Below are 15,156 nucleotides of genomic sequence, written 5' to 3' on the forward strand. Positions count from 1 at the left end.
CTGAAGGAGATAGAGACACAAAAAACCCTCCAAAAAATCAGTGAATCCAGGAGCTGGTTTTTTGAAAAGATCAACAAAATTGATAGACTGCTAGCAAGACTAATAAAGAAGAAAAGACAGAAGAATCAAATAGACGCAATAAAAAATGATAAAGGGATATCGCCACCGACCCCACAGAAATACAAACTACCATCAAAGAATACTATAAACACCTCTACACAAATAAACTAGAAAACCTAGAAGAAATGGATGATTTCCTGGACACTTACACTCTCCCAAGACTAAACCAGGAAGAAGTTGAATCCCTGAATAGACCAACAGCAGGCTCTGAAATTGAGGCAATAATTAATAGCCCACCAACTAAAAAAAGTCCAGGACCAGACGGATTCACAGCTGAACTCTACCAGAGGTACAAGGAGGAGTTAGTACCATTCCTTCTGGAACTATTCCAATCAATAGAAAAAGAGGGAATCCTCCATAACTCATTTTACAAGGCCAACATCATTCTAATACCAAAGCCTGAAAGAGATACAACAGAAAAAGAGAATTTTAGACCAATATCCCTGATGAACATCGATGCAAAAATCCTCAGTAAAATACTGGCATACCGAATCCAGCAGCACATCAAAAAGCTTATCCACCATGATCAAGTGGGCTTCATTCTTGGGATGCAAGTCTGGTTCAACATACACAAATCAATAAACGTAATCCAGCATATAAACAGAACCAAAGACAAAAACCACATGATTATCTCAACAGATGCAGAAAAGGCCTTTGACAAAATTCAACAGCCCTTTATGCTAAAAACTCTCAGTAAATTCGGTATTGATGGAACGTATCTCAAAATAATAAGAGCTATTTATGACAAACCCACAGCCAATATCATACCGAATGGGCAAAAACTGGAAGCATTCCCTTTGAAAACTGGCACAAGACAGGGATGCCCTCTCTCACCACTCCTATTCAACATAGTGTTGGAAGTTCTGGCTAGGGCAATCAGGCAAGAGAAAGAAATCAAGGGTATTCAGTTAGGAAAAGAAGAAGTCAAATTGTCCCTGTTTGCAGATGACATGATTGTGTATTTAGAAAACCCCATTGTCTCAGCCCAAAATCTCCTTAAGCTGATAAGCAACTTCAGCAAAGTCTCAGGATACAAAATCAATGTGCAAAAATCACAAGCATTCTTATACACCACTAACAGACAAACAGAGAGCCAAATCATGAATGAACTCCCATTCACAATAGCTTCAAAGAGAATAAAATACCTAGGAATCCAACTTACAAGGAATGTAAAGGACGTCTTCAAGGAGAACTACAAAACAATGCTCAGTGAAATAAAAGAGGACACAATCAAGTGGAAGAACATACCATGCTCATGGATAGGAAGTATCAATATTGTGAAAATGACCGTACTGCCCAAGGTAATTTATATATTCAATGCTATCCCCATTAAGCTACCAATGACTTTCTTCACAGAACTGGAAAAAACTGCTTTAAAGTTCATATGGAACCAAAAAAGATCCCGCATGGCCAAGACAATCCTAAGCCAAAAGAACAAAGCTGGAGGCATCATGTTACCTGACTTCAAATTATACTACAAGGCTACAGTAACCAAAACAGCATGGTACTGCTACCAAAACAGAGCTATAGATCAATGGAACAGAACAGAGCCCTCAGAAATCATACCACACATCTACAACCATCTGATCTTTGACAAACCTGACAAAAACAAGAAATTGGGAAAGGATTCCCTATTTAATAAATGGTGCTGGGAAAACTGGCTAGCCATAAGCAGAAAGCTGAAACTGAATCCTTTCCTTACTCCTTATACGAAAATTAATTCAAGATGGATTAGAGACTTAAATGTTAGACCTAAAACCATAAAAACCCTAGAGGAAAACCTAGGGAATACCATTCAGGACATAGGTATGGGCAAGGACTTCATGTCTAAAATACCAAAAGCAACAGCAACAAAAGCCAAAATTGACAAATGGGATCTAATTAAACTAAAGAGCTTCTGCACAGCAAAAGAAATTACCGTCGGAGTGAACAGGCAACCTACAGAATGGGAGAAAATTTTTGCCATCTACTCAGCTGACAAAGGGCTAATATCCAGAACATATAAAGAACTCAATCAAATTTACAAGAAAAAAACATACAACCCCATCAAAAAGTGGGCAAAGAATATGAACAGACACTTCCCAAAAGAAGACATTCATACAGCCAACAGACACATGAAAAAATGCTCAGCATCACTGGCCATCAGAGAAATGCAAATCAAAACCACAATGAGATACCATCTCACACCACTTAGAATGGCAATCATTAAAAATTCAGGAAACAACAGGTGCTGGAGAAGATGTGGAGAAATAGGAACACTTTTACACTGTTGGTGGGACTGTAAACTCGTTCAACCATTGTGGAAAACAGTGTGGCAATTGCTCAAGGATCTAGAACTAGAAATACCATTTGACTCAGCCATCCAATTACTGGGGATATACCCAAAGGATTATAAGTCATACTGCTATAAAGACACATGCACATGTATGTTTATTGCAGCACTATCCACAATAGCAAAGACTTGGAATCAACCAAAATGTCCATCAGTGACAGACTGGACTAAGAAAATGTGGCACATATACACCATGGAATACTATGAAGCCATAAAAAAGGATGAGTTCGTGTCCTTTGTAGGGACATGGATGCAGCAAACTATCACAAGAACAGAAAACCAAATACTGCATGTTCTCGCTCATAGGTGGGAATTGAATAATGAGATCACTTGGACACAGGAAGTGGACATCACACACCGGGTCCTATTGTGGAGAGGGGGTAGTAGGGAAGGATAGCATTAGGAGATATACCTAATGTAAATTACGAGTTAATGGGTGTGGCACACCAACATGACACATGTATACATATGTAACAAACCTGCATGTTGTGCACATGTACCCTAGAACTTAAAGTATTAAAAAAAAAAGGCCCTAGAAAAATAAAATTTGCGTATGTCAATTATTAAGTTAGAAGAACACAGTTTTCAATGGGCCTATATGTTGAATATGAATATTTTACCATTTTCTCCTGTCTTAGACCCTTTACTGGATCTTGAAATTTTCATTGTTAAAGTTAAGGTAAAGAAAAAGAAAAAGTAATATGAAGAAAAAATACATAGATTTAATTAAAGAAAATAAATATGTGACACTGTGACATACAGGAGAGCAATAAGAAAACCCAGCCTCACCTGCATGTTCCAGAAGAGCCTCTGATCTGTGCAGGTGCCTGAACTAGCCGCTCTGACCACCCACTACTTTCTACCAGGCAGGCTCTTTTCTCAGCTCTATTTTGGAATAGAATTAGATGTCTAGACACCTTCTTCTATTCCCAAAACAAGTTGAGAGATGTTTATGTATTTTTAAATGCTAGAGACTACAGATGGAGAGCCTTCTCTGCCCATACCTGTGGTCAGTGGGCAACCTGGAACATGGCCCCTCATCACTGCTCCCTGCTACTGATATCCTTGTGTACTGATCTTCCTTTGAGCATGAATTGGACCTGTGACTCGCTCCAAATGAAAACAACGCAGCAATATTGATGACATCGTCAACCTTAAATGATGAGATTTGGGAAATATGACTGAGAATAAAGTTTATTTGAGTGCAGAGCTTAAGAGTAGCCACCTGGGAAACACAGACTCCAAAAGAATGGGTCAGCATTCCAAGGTGGGGAGAGTAAGATTTCATTTATATAGGCGAAGACAGGGAAGGTTAACAAGGTTGCAGCATTTTTCAAAAAAGGTGAGTACATGTGTTACAGTGATTTGATTGTTTACAACTTGCTATAGTACATTTGGAGGAAAATTGCCTTACCTTTCTGTAGGGAGGGGTAATGGTTTTGATGGGTCTTATCTCTGGTGCCATTCAGCCTTTCCTAATCGTTTACAGGGCAAGAATGAGGAAGAGATACGATCTATAATCAGAAAAGCAGAACTTGCAGCTGCATGCTTTGTGACTTAGGCCACATAGCCACATTCCTCTCCAGGCTTAAAATAATTTAAAGTTACAACAGCTTTAAGTTTGAATTATTTAATTTCACAAGATGAAGCTAACAAGATTAGGCTACAAAATATGGTGAATTCTACCTTGAGTTTCCTTTCTCAGTCTCTCGATGGCTCATTAGAGAGGAAGCCAGGTGCCAAGTTGTGAGTTTCCCAATGCAAAGGCCTAAGTGGCCAGGCGCCTGTATCTACCACCAACCAACTGCCAGTGAGGAAGTGAGGCCTGCAAATGGCCAGGAAAGTGAGCTTGTAAGTGGATCCTCCCTGCAGCGTCTGTTGATATCTGTGAAAGACCGTGAGCCACAGGTATCCAGTTGAGCCACATCAATACTCTTGACTCATAGAAAACATGAGATACAAAGCGTTTATTGTTTTAAGTCATGACATTTTGGGAAATTATTTTTCATAGCAACAAACAAAAAATAGACACCTGGGTAGTGCATAACAGTGATTCGTAAGCAGAGGAGGATGAGAAACACCTTGCTTATCAAAAAAGTGCTAAGCAAAGATGGCTGGCAGTTCACCACAAATCCATGGTGACCTTCTCCAGTGTAGAATTGTTGCTGGAAGCAGCTGCCAGGACAGAGACTAGGATTTCCAGCTCCACCTCCACCTCTTCATCATTATTATTTTTAAAGATGGGATCTCACTCTGTTGCTCAGGCTGCATTGCAGTGGCATGGTTATAGCTCACTGCAGCCTCAAACTCCTATGCTCAAGTGATCCTTTAGCCTAGCCTCCTGAAGAGCTGGGACTCCAGGCATGCGCCACCATGCCCAGCTAATTTTCAAAAATTGTTTTGTAGAGATGGGATCTTGCTAAATTGCCCAGGCTGGTCTCAAATTCCTGGCGTCAAGCCATCCTCCTGCCTCAGCCTCCCAAAGTGCTGGGATTACAGGAGTGAACCACTATGTCCGGCCCATCTATTCACTTTGAGGTGCCATGTGACTGGTTTTCACTTACAAGAACATGTGTGGGAGTGATTGTGGTATTTGCAGGCCTAGGGGTTAAGCCACGGATGGGCCAGCCCTGCCTTCTCTCTTTGTTTCTACACTATGCTGGGTCCTGAATGACTAGAAAGAACTGTCCTGACTCACTCATAGAGGACAGGAGCATTTGCTCTGAACTATTGTGAACAGAACATCTATTCTGGGCAAGAAATTAACTTTTCATGAGTTAAGCCAGTGAAATATTGGGGGTTGGGTGTTTAGTTACAGCAGCTAGTGTCACTCTAAATAATACAGAAATACAGGAGCATAGCTTGAAACACTGAGATGAGACACTCCTCATGGAGAGTTAGTGCACACATACTTAGCAACGTCTAGATGCCAAAGTCATAAGTTTTTATATTTCAGAGCAAAGTCTTCCAGGTAGCTGTGGTCTCTAGGGCAAGGCATAGGGAGAAGATAACATGATATGGATTAGGACTGATCATATCCAGTATGATCACACGAAGGAGGGAGAGGAGAAATGAAAAGCTTTGTGTGATTCTTTTTTTTCCATCTCTGTTTCCTTACTACAAAACTCTTGTTAATTATAGTAAATTGTAGGTGGTTTAGTATTTGAAACTAATTCACAGAAGACCAAAAGGAGAGAGAGGAGAGAGAGGTGGCAGGGAGAGAGAGAGAGAAGAGAGAGAGAGAGAGAGAGAGAGAGAGAGAGAGAGAGAGAGAGAGAGAGAGAGATTTTGTAGGACGAAAGAAAAGTGAAGAAGTGGAAAAGGAAAATGGAGGAAAGGTCATACAGTTTGAGTAAATATTCTTCTCTTTTAGCAAAATTGAATGTCTTATAAACTGTTTCTGGAAAACTGTAATTGGAGTTCTTAAATTGGGGTTCAATAAAGGAGATCTGAGAATCTCAAGATTTTCTACCAAATGTTGATATTTACACACACAGATTTTTTTTTTTTCCTGGAATTGGTGATCCCCCTCCCCCAAGCTTAAGAACCATCTCTGTAAAGTGACTTTGGCCATATTATTTAGGACATTTTGATTTAATCTTATTCTTGCCATTTTTTTTTTTTTGCCTCCTTAGAAGTTATTACCAAAGGGAAATTTTATAAAAGCCATATGAAGAATGTGTATTTAAAAGCAGGTTGTATGTGTTTGAACAATGCTTGTTCTGTCTGCCTCTACATTGCTTTCTTAGACTATAAACAGAAACCATGCTTTTTCCCCAGAAAAATTCCTTTATCAGAATACCTAAAACCAGGTTCCTTGCAGGATAGAGCATAATAAATGCTATTGGTTCCTGCTGATGAAGTGTCTAACCCGGTTCACTCAGAAGTCAATGAAAATACTGAAAATAAAACTTGTATTTTCTGTTCCACTGCCTAGTTAATAAAGGTTGGCATGCATAATTATTTTAGATGTAGGAAGACAAAACAATAAATAAGAGGAAAATACTGATAAGTTGTTGTTGATTTAAATAAGGGAGCTGGTCTCGTGTGATGGATATATTGCACATAGAAGCAAGAGGCAAATGTGATGGTCCTTTTATTCTTGCATACTGTGGCTTATTTAAACAGAAGTTAATGGTAGAGTATTAAGTCTTGTCTCCTGTGCATGTCATGTTTTAATGGTGCTATTTATTTCTTTTCTTTCTTTCTCTCTCTCTCTCTTTTTTTTTTTTTTTAGACAGGGTCTTACTGAGTTACCCAGGCTGGAGTGCAGTGGGGCGATCTTGGCTCACTGCAACCTCTGCCTTTCAGGTTCAAGCTATCCTCCCACCTCAGCTTCCACGCTCAGCTAATTTTTGTATTTTTTTGATAGAGAAAGGTTTTCACCATGTTGACCAGGCTAGTCTCAAACCCCTGACCTCAGGTGATCAGTCCTCCTCAGCCTCCCGAAGTGCTGGTGTTACAAGCGTGAACCACTGCACCCTGCCTAATGGTGCTATTTCTTTTTCTTTTTCTTTTTTTTCTTTTTGAGACAGAGTCTCTCTCTGTCACCCAGGCTGGAGTGCAGTGGCACGATCTCGGCTCATTGCAAGCTCCGCCTCCCGGGATCACGCCATTCTCCTGCCTCAGCCTCCCCAGTAGCTGGGACTACAGGTGCCTGTCACCACGCCGGGCTAATTTTTTGTATTTTTTTAGTAGAGACGGGGTTTCACCGTGTTAGCCAGGATGGTTTTGATTTCCTGACCTCGTGATCTGCCCGCCTCGGCCTCCCAAAGTGCTGGGATTACAGGCATGAGCCACCGCACCCTGCCAAATGGTGCTGTTTCTAATGTAGGTTTTGTACCACTGACCTGGATGTCTTCTACCTTTCCCAAGTTTGCCTGAGGAGCCCCAGAACAAATAGGACTATTGACATTATTTCACTACTAGATAAATTAAAATGTCCTCCTGGAGATGCTCAATGAACATTTGTTGGTGATTATCAAGTAACAAATATAAAATTAATGAATATTATTACTTCATGGATTTTTAAATAATGTAACAAAAAAGGAAATATACACCCAGATGAGGATTTTAGGTAAAAACTATGAATATAAATTAGTTACTCATCACTTTAAATTAGCAGATTAAAAAAATGTAGCCGTCCTATACATGAAGTGGTTTTTCTACTCACCTGTTTTGGTTGGACCATTTTTATGAAATCGATTGGTTTGGTGATAAGACAGCATTAGAGAGAGACCATGAAGTGCTAGATTTTGAGTTCTGATCTATCTATATCTAGAAGATGATTTCAAATGTTAGTAACAAGAAATTAGATTGAACGTGATGCCGGTAGCTCTTCAGGAATCTACCTGCAAAACTCAGCATGTGGGGGACAGAGATGGGAAGATGGAGAAACAAGGATGATGTTTCTTTTTTCCTGCCTCCTCTCAGTGACTAGGCTTGACCACTAATAGGAGCACAATAAAGAGAGAGATCTGAATTGCACAGGAAGAGAAATGCAGAGAACCAGCAGCTCAGCTCTGAGTGTAGATAGCAAAATAGAACACAATTGGAGAAAACACATCTCATTTCTGACAAGAGCTCACCGTGATTCAAGTGGTACAAAGAGGGCTGGAGAGGAGGCAGTGCCCCTTGATATCTGTCATATTTGCAGTCTGGGGATGCCCTGGAAGGCCACATCCTTAGTAGAGGAGCAGTGGGCCCAGTGAGGTCGCCTCCAGCCATGACTCCACAAGGCACAGCCCTCAAGTGGCTGGCAGACAGAAAACATCCAGAAGAATGCCAGCTGAGAAGAGAAGGAGGGGGATTTTTCCAAAGCATACATGAAACATCCCAGAGAACAGGAAACACAGGGCAGAAAAGGATCTCAGGCAAGGTTCTGTGAGGGTCTCCAGGATGAGGACGAGGACCCTCACAGGAGGCTCCTGACACCACAGAGTTTGTGCTTATTTGCAACAAGGGAGTTGGGCTCTGAAACTGCCTCACTAATTAAAGTCAGCCATTGTCTCAAGGCCTCCGGGCATTTGGTGAGCAGGAGGAACAGCTCAGCTAGCCCAAGGATAGCCCTCTGAAAAAAATTGCAGGTGTTACACCTTAGAAACAAAGCTCTCAGAAGTTGGGAGTGGACACAGAAACAGTAAAAGAAACTTCAGGGGATCAAGATAGAACCCAACCAACACTTGCTATACCACCTTACCCAGAAATAGCTGGGGCTAACTTTGCAGAAAATAGCATGGGTGCTGAGGGCCTGCAGTTCTGCAAATGGAGGCTAGTAAGTTTATGTAACTGCAACGTCAGCGTATACATGAGCTCACTGATATTTGCAGGATGATGAAGCCTTGGTGAGTTACATATGAATAAAAAAATTCAGAATTAGAAGGGATCTCATGGATCATCTAGTGAGAACTCTTTCTTCCCATTCTGTAGCAAAGATACTGAAGTACCAAGACAGATAAGTGATTTGCCAAAGGCAAGAGAGCTAATGTGAAAGTGACTCCAAATGAAATTACTTGTGTTAAAAACACTGACAAATAGGGCCAAGGAAGGCCGTGAAAAAGGTTTCTCATGCACGAATCCCTGATAACAAGGCTACCACAAAAGACTCTCCAAACACCACAACCTTGCACAAAGGCCATTGCAATCTTACAAACAAACAAAACAAACTCACCAGATCATCTGCCCAACAATTGCCTGTCCAACATCAGACTGATATCACACTTGTTGCTGATCCTTGTAGCCAAGGATAATTTTCTCAAAAGAGCTATGTAACTTTTTTTTTTTTCTTTTATAAACTTTGTCTTTACCTCCTCGAATACACATACAGTTTACTATGGAATGGATTTTTCATTGCAATAACCATTACTAAATAAATATCATTCTGTTTTACAGAGTCTCTCTCTGTCTGTTATTTAGGTCAACACTAACTAGTGGCAAAGCCAGGATTAAAATCAAGTTTTCTGATCTCAAATTATATTTTCTCTAATTGTCCAAGACACATCATAATGCAGGAAAATTTTGTAACTTGAGGATTTGCAATGCCTACCCTGAAAACATGGCAAGTATGTTGTGCTCCTTTCCATGTTGTATGATAGAGTGTTGGCACCATGATTTTATTACATTTACATTTAATCTACTCTTGTTCATATTATTACATTACTTTATGTTATCCTGAACACAAACTATTTTAATATCCATCTGTATTTACTAGTGACTCTCCGGGTAAGATAATAGGAAAATGCAAAGCTCAAATTGCTGGTGCTGCTGAATGGGGGTGATAAAGAATACCACGTTTTCTTGTCTTCATAGGGCTAGATTTGTTGGAATCAATCTATTTCCTTTTTGAGAAATTGGGCAGCCAATCTCTGACTCCCTGGCCCATTGCTTTCTTTGGGCTCTGATAGAGATTATTACATAGTTTATTAAGCTTACTTCCCCCAAAAGCTGAATGTGATGTAATAGTGCCATCTGTCACCTTTTGAAGAAGGCAGAGAGGAAAAGCAATGCCTTAGGAAGCCTGAGGTTGATTATAACAGGTCCTGAAGTGCAGCTGTGGCTTCAGGTATTAAGGTCAATGGGCTGCTCTGTGCAGTGCAAAACGATGACAGAGCCTGGAGTGTTCTGGGCCATGGCCAGGGAGGAAAGGCCAGCAGAATAGCAAAAATAACCCTGCTGAGTGACCCTGAAATACCTGGTGCAGAGCCACATTCCTCTCAAGGTGAGCCTGGCTTTTCCTTTCCCTGGTTATCACATGGCCAGGGAGGTGCTCTCTGTGGTATCAAGACTATTCTTAGGCCTGATTCAAAGGGAACATATGAGGTCACAGAAAGTAGGTTTGGATACAGGACCAAATCTGCCACTGACTCTAAGATATTATCGTTTAACTATGCCATGCCTCAGCTTACCCATTTTATAATGTAGAGTCCAAGAATATGATGAAAATTTATGCTAGAACATTACGCACAAACACGTCTCTATATTTAGACTACATACATATATGACTTGCTTAAGAATGGGATCAATGAAGATATCAGAAATTTAGAAAACCTAGTCTCCTTGGGATAGGACTAATCCTTCAAACTTTTCTCCATAGATTATTTTATCGTTCTTCTATTTCCTCCTTCCCTGGCCATGCTCTATTTTGGTGTGTGCTGAGTGTTGCATTCATTTTCTTATTTTATTTATCAAAATGTTTTCAGTAAATACATGTAGGATTTCTGTATTAAAGTATTGAGAAATAAATTTCATCTCTCATAATCATCTTGAATCAACAAAAGGTTAGATTCTTGGCATATTTTATCATGACAAGTAATCCCATAATACAGTTTATGTTTCACGGAAATGATTAAAATTAAATAAAGTATTGGGGATGGAAGTGATTATGTTTGGTTATCTAAATAATCCAATTTTGTAGCACTCTGATTCTGTCCCATAACAGAGAAATGACACAACATTGTAATTGAATCAAAATGTCTACTGTCCATATTGAAATAATGGGATATTTTTTAAATAAAAAAGATATATCTAGAAGAAAATGGAGATAGATACATTTTTAAGAAGTAAAACTGAAGAGAAGATTGAGAAAGTGGCTCGAAGGATGCAACTTCTTAGATTACAGGACTAGCCAAGAAGACTTGAGTTTGTCTATTTCAGAGACATCAGGGAGGAGACCATTCTCTGTAGTATTTTGGTGAGAATACCTTGGACAGCGAACATCAATGTAGCGCAACTCATTATCAGCAAGAGAGCCAATTGGAGGGTTTTCAGAGGCCTCCTGGGAATGTCAGCATGCTTTATGACAACTTTTAAAGAAACTGAGAGGGTCCCACTTACCTGGTATTTTTCATGGGCCCAGCACTTAAGCTCTAATTTCTGCCATTTAAAGTAACATTTTCTAAACAAATAAACAACAAAAAATAAACAATCCTTATACACTTTTCCTTTTGATTTGGCTCTAGAAATTTATTTGATTCCTAACCTATTGTCTTTGATAGTTTTACATATTGAGAATCTTTGTTACAATTAATATTAGATATATCATATGATATAACAATGTAATGTGAAAATTCAAATTAACAATATAAATAAAAATTACTAAGTAAAAATTGAGCAGATGCTATTTGCCTCCACCAAGGCCACTTTCTTCTTTAACCTAATTAATTTAGTTTGCACATCTACTCTCACTTCAACTGATTCACAGCCTAGCTTTTGAAGTAGATTGTTATTGGTCTAGGACAACATTATTTCAACTATGAGTCACAATCATTAGTAAATCCTAAAATCAAATTAGTGGGTCATATTATTGTGTCTCAAATTACATAGAATAGGAAATATCAAGTTACATATAGATTAGAAACAGGGTAAGAAAAATCTCACACAAACTTTAAAAAAATTATGTATATATATGTACTTGGTGTCAATGTAAAAAAAATTCTATCATGGGTCACAATCAAAGAGTTTGGAAATCTTTGGTGTGAATCAGTCATCATGGCCTTGTTTCCCTTGTGATTGGATTATTTGTAAATGTGCAACAAAATTGCGAACACTGAGCTTTGATGAGAAGTTTGCTAAGTGTCATCCAGAAAAGTTTATTTATGGATTGTAGGAATCACTGAGTAAGTGATAGTCCCATTTCTTCCTCTGTACATTTTCTTAAATGGATATGATAACCCAGAACTGCTGCAGAATCTTGCAAACACAAGATGAGCTGACCTGTGGAAGGATCAACTTCCTGATATGATAAAACTGAGAGACAGAATTAATCTGGATTCTTAATGATATCACTGAGAAGCCAAGTGCACTCTGGTGCATCCTTACGTCTGAACTTCTTGTTGTAAGTTAATACATGTTTGGGACTATGTAAGCCACTTGGCTTTGGGTTTCAGTTTTCTGCAGCTTAAAGCATCCTAAGTGATGTAACTACTATCTTATGTGTTGGTGCAGACATGAAGACTAGGGCTAACTTGTTTGATAAATTATATATTAAGTGATTATTAAGTGTGGGGGTTTAAGTGCTAGGCATATAGCTGTGAAGAAAATAAATAATGCCTCTGCTCTCAACAGTTTAGATTCTAGTGATGCAGACAAGTAATAGATAGTAAACAAATACATGCAGTTAGATTATAATTAATCCTCTGAAGGAAATAAATAGAATGACATGATAGAGTGATTTATTTGGTTAACAGGTGCTTCTTCAAACAGGATGATTACTAGTGACCTCTCTGAGGAGGAAGAGGCATTGGAGCTGAGACTTAAAAGAGAAGTTAGTCATGGAAAGAAACAGTGAGAAGTTCATCCCAGAAAGACGGACAACAAAAGTTATAGACTGTCTTACAAGTATAGTGTAGTCACACACACTTTATATTTTTAAATATTCAATTCTGGGAAGTTTGCAACCATGGTAAATGTTTTCCATTTATTTATTGGTATGAACTATAATATCACCTGGAACGTGCACTCCAGATGCTAGAACTTAATGGATTTTCTGTCAGTAGACTGATTATCCTATAGTTTATTGGATGATCCCTTAGTAGAAAGGGGTCCTGTTTTCCTGGCAGTCAGCTCAGCACCTGGACATTGGAAGGGCTCACTGTGGGTTGTATAAATAGATGAGTGACTGAAAACTTGCAGGGATTTTTTTGCATTTGATAACGGCTAAGAGTAATGGAAAACTTACTGTTCCTGAGAAGGTTATTTAGGTATGAGAAGGTTTACTCATACCCAAAGGTAGGCTTATGCTATTTACCTCTAATGATTCTTCTTTGAGGTGCATTATGGCATAGGAAAATAGTTTGGCAAAACCCGTATCAAATGTTCAAATACTAATGAGAGTTTTTGGATTAGCAGATGTCTCCGACTATTTATAGGAATTTAATATTATCTTATTTTCTGATTTTATAAAATTATAATGCATTACTATTAAAAGGTAAAGACTATTAATTCTGTGTTAGGACAGGATCTTGTGTATGGAGTAACTTGTTAATCCCTGGTAACTATTTCTGGAAAAGCTTCTGATTCTCACTTCTCCTCTTCTATGCCTGAATAGCTTTCCACTGTTTACTTAATGTCCAACTCTGAGATGACAATGGCCAAGTTTATTGTGGTCTTATATTGGCTTGTATCCCTCACTAAATTATCATCTACCTTTCAATACATGATGTAGGTCTTATTGTATTTTTACCCCAGTGTATAACATAGGGTCAAGATTTGCTGAGGTTTCAATAAATCAAAAATGAAAAAGGGTGAAAATCAAATTCGCTCTAGAATCAAATTGCTTTATTTTTATACTATTGACCAAACCTCTCTATATGTTCTGTTCTTTCTCACCTCCAATACACCATTCATCACTCCTTAGCAATATTGTATAATGTAATAGAGTTTTGGAGCTGCCAGTTGGAATTTTAGCTGTAACATTTGTTAACCATGTGATCTTTAGCAATTTCCTTTACTTCTTTGAGTCATAAGATAATTTGAAGAGGTCATTTAAAAACCTAGGGTGGGAGAAGGGAGAGAATTAGAAAAAATAACATTGGGTACTAGGCTTAGTACCTGGGTGACAAAATCATCTGCACAACAAACTCCTGTGACATGAGTTTACTTGTATAGCGAAGCTGCACATATACCCTGAGCCTAAATAACGTTTTTGTTTTTTAAACCCCAAAACCGTCCAGGCGTGGTGGCTCACGCCTATAATCCCAGCCCTTTGGGAGGCCGAGGTAGGCAGGTCACCTGAGGTCAGGAGTTTGAGACCAGCCTGGCCAACATGCTCTCTACTAAAAATGTAAAAATCAGCCAGATGTGGTGGTGGGAGCCTATAATCCCAGCTGCTTGGGAGGCTGAGGCAGGAGAATCGCTTGAACCTGGGAGGTGAAGGTTGCAGAGTGGAGACCTCGCCATTGCACTCCAGCCTGAGCAATAAGAGCGAAACTCCATGTCATAAGAAAAAAAAAAATACTTACCAAGGTGAAAGACAAAATGGGCTACGTCATCAGATTATTGCATTTCTTACTTTAAACACTTCATAATTCTCATGTATACTTATTTTTTCCTGTTCATTTTCTAAGTCAAAACTCATGATATGCTTCCAAAGTCTTCTATGCTGTTTTAATCCCACCTAAATGAAAATATTCTATATTGGAAGCTCTGCCCTAGTTCAGTTCTGCCTGAGACCAAATGGTGAATCTACCTAATTTTAGGATGTAATTAGTAGGTCCACCTTGACAATTGACCAAATCTATGTTCTCTCATCTGACCTTCATCAGTAATAAAAATGGGGTTTTGATCGGTTTTTTTTAACCTCTTCAGATGTGAGAGGAGTAAAAGTGTTAATATGTATTAAATACTTTTTGAAGACTGTAATAATAACTGATATGTATTGAGTGTTTACTGTTTACCTGGAGTGGTGATACATGTTTTAGATACATAATATGCCCAGAGATAATAATTATTTGGAATTCCGTTAGAAACAGAAGCTGGGTATGGTGGCTCATGCCTGTAATCCCAGCACTTTGGGAGGCTAAGGTGGGAGGATTGCTTGAGTCTGGGAGTCAAGACCAGCCTGAGTAACATAACAAAAGCCCTGTCTCTATAAGAAATAAAAAATTAGTCAGGTGTGGTTGTGCACACTTGTGGTCCCAGCAACTCAGGAGGCTGAGGTAGGAGGATTGCTTGAGCCTGAGAGTTCGATGCTGCAGTGAGCTGTGATC

The 15,156-nt window shown here is 39.0% G+C and overlaps 1 protein-coding gene across 1 annotated transcript in view; it reads left to right on the forward strand.

The window, feature by feature from the left end:
- The first annotated feature begins 5,452 nt into the window (after positions 1-5,452).
- DOCK10 (dedicator of cytokinesis 10) overlaps positions 5,453-15,156 on the forward strand; it is a 1,376,581-nt gene continuing 1,366,877 nt past the window's right edge. Inside the window, exon 1 of the mRNA XM_050752140.1 lies at positions 5,453-5,456. The gene's annotated coding sequence lies outside the window, so the exon portion shown is untranslated. The remainder of the gene's footprint in view (positions 5,457-15,156) is intronic.

This window comes from Macaca thibetana, chromosome 12 (genome assembly GCF_024542745.1).
Source record: "Macaca thibetana thibetana isolate TM-01 chromosome 12, ASM2454274v1, whole genome shotgun sequence".
Lineage (NCBI taxonomy): Eukaryota > Metazoa > Chordata > Mammalia > Primates > Cercopithecidae > Macaca > Macaca thibetana.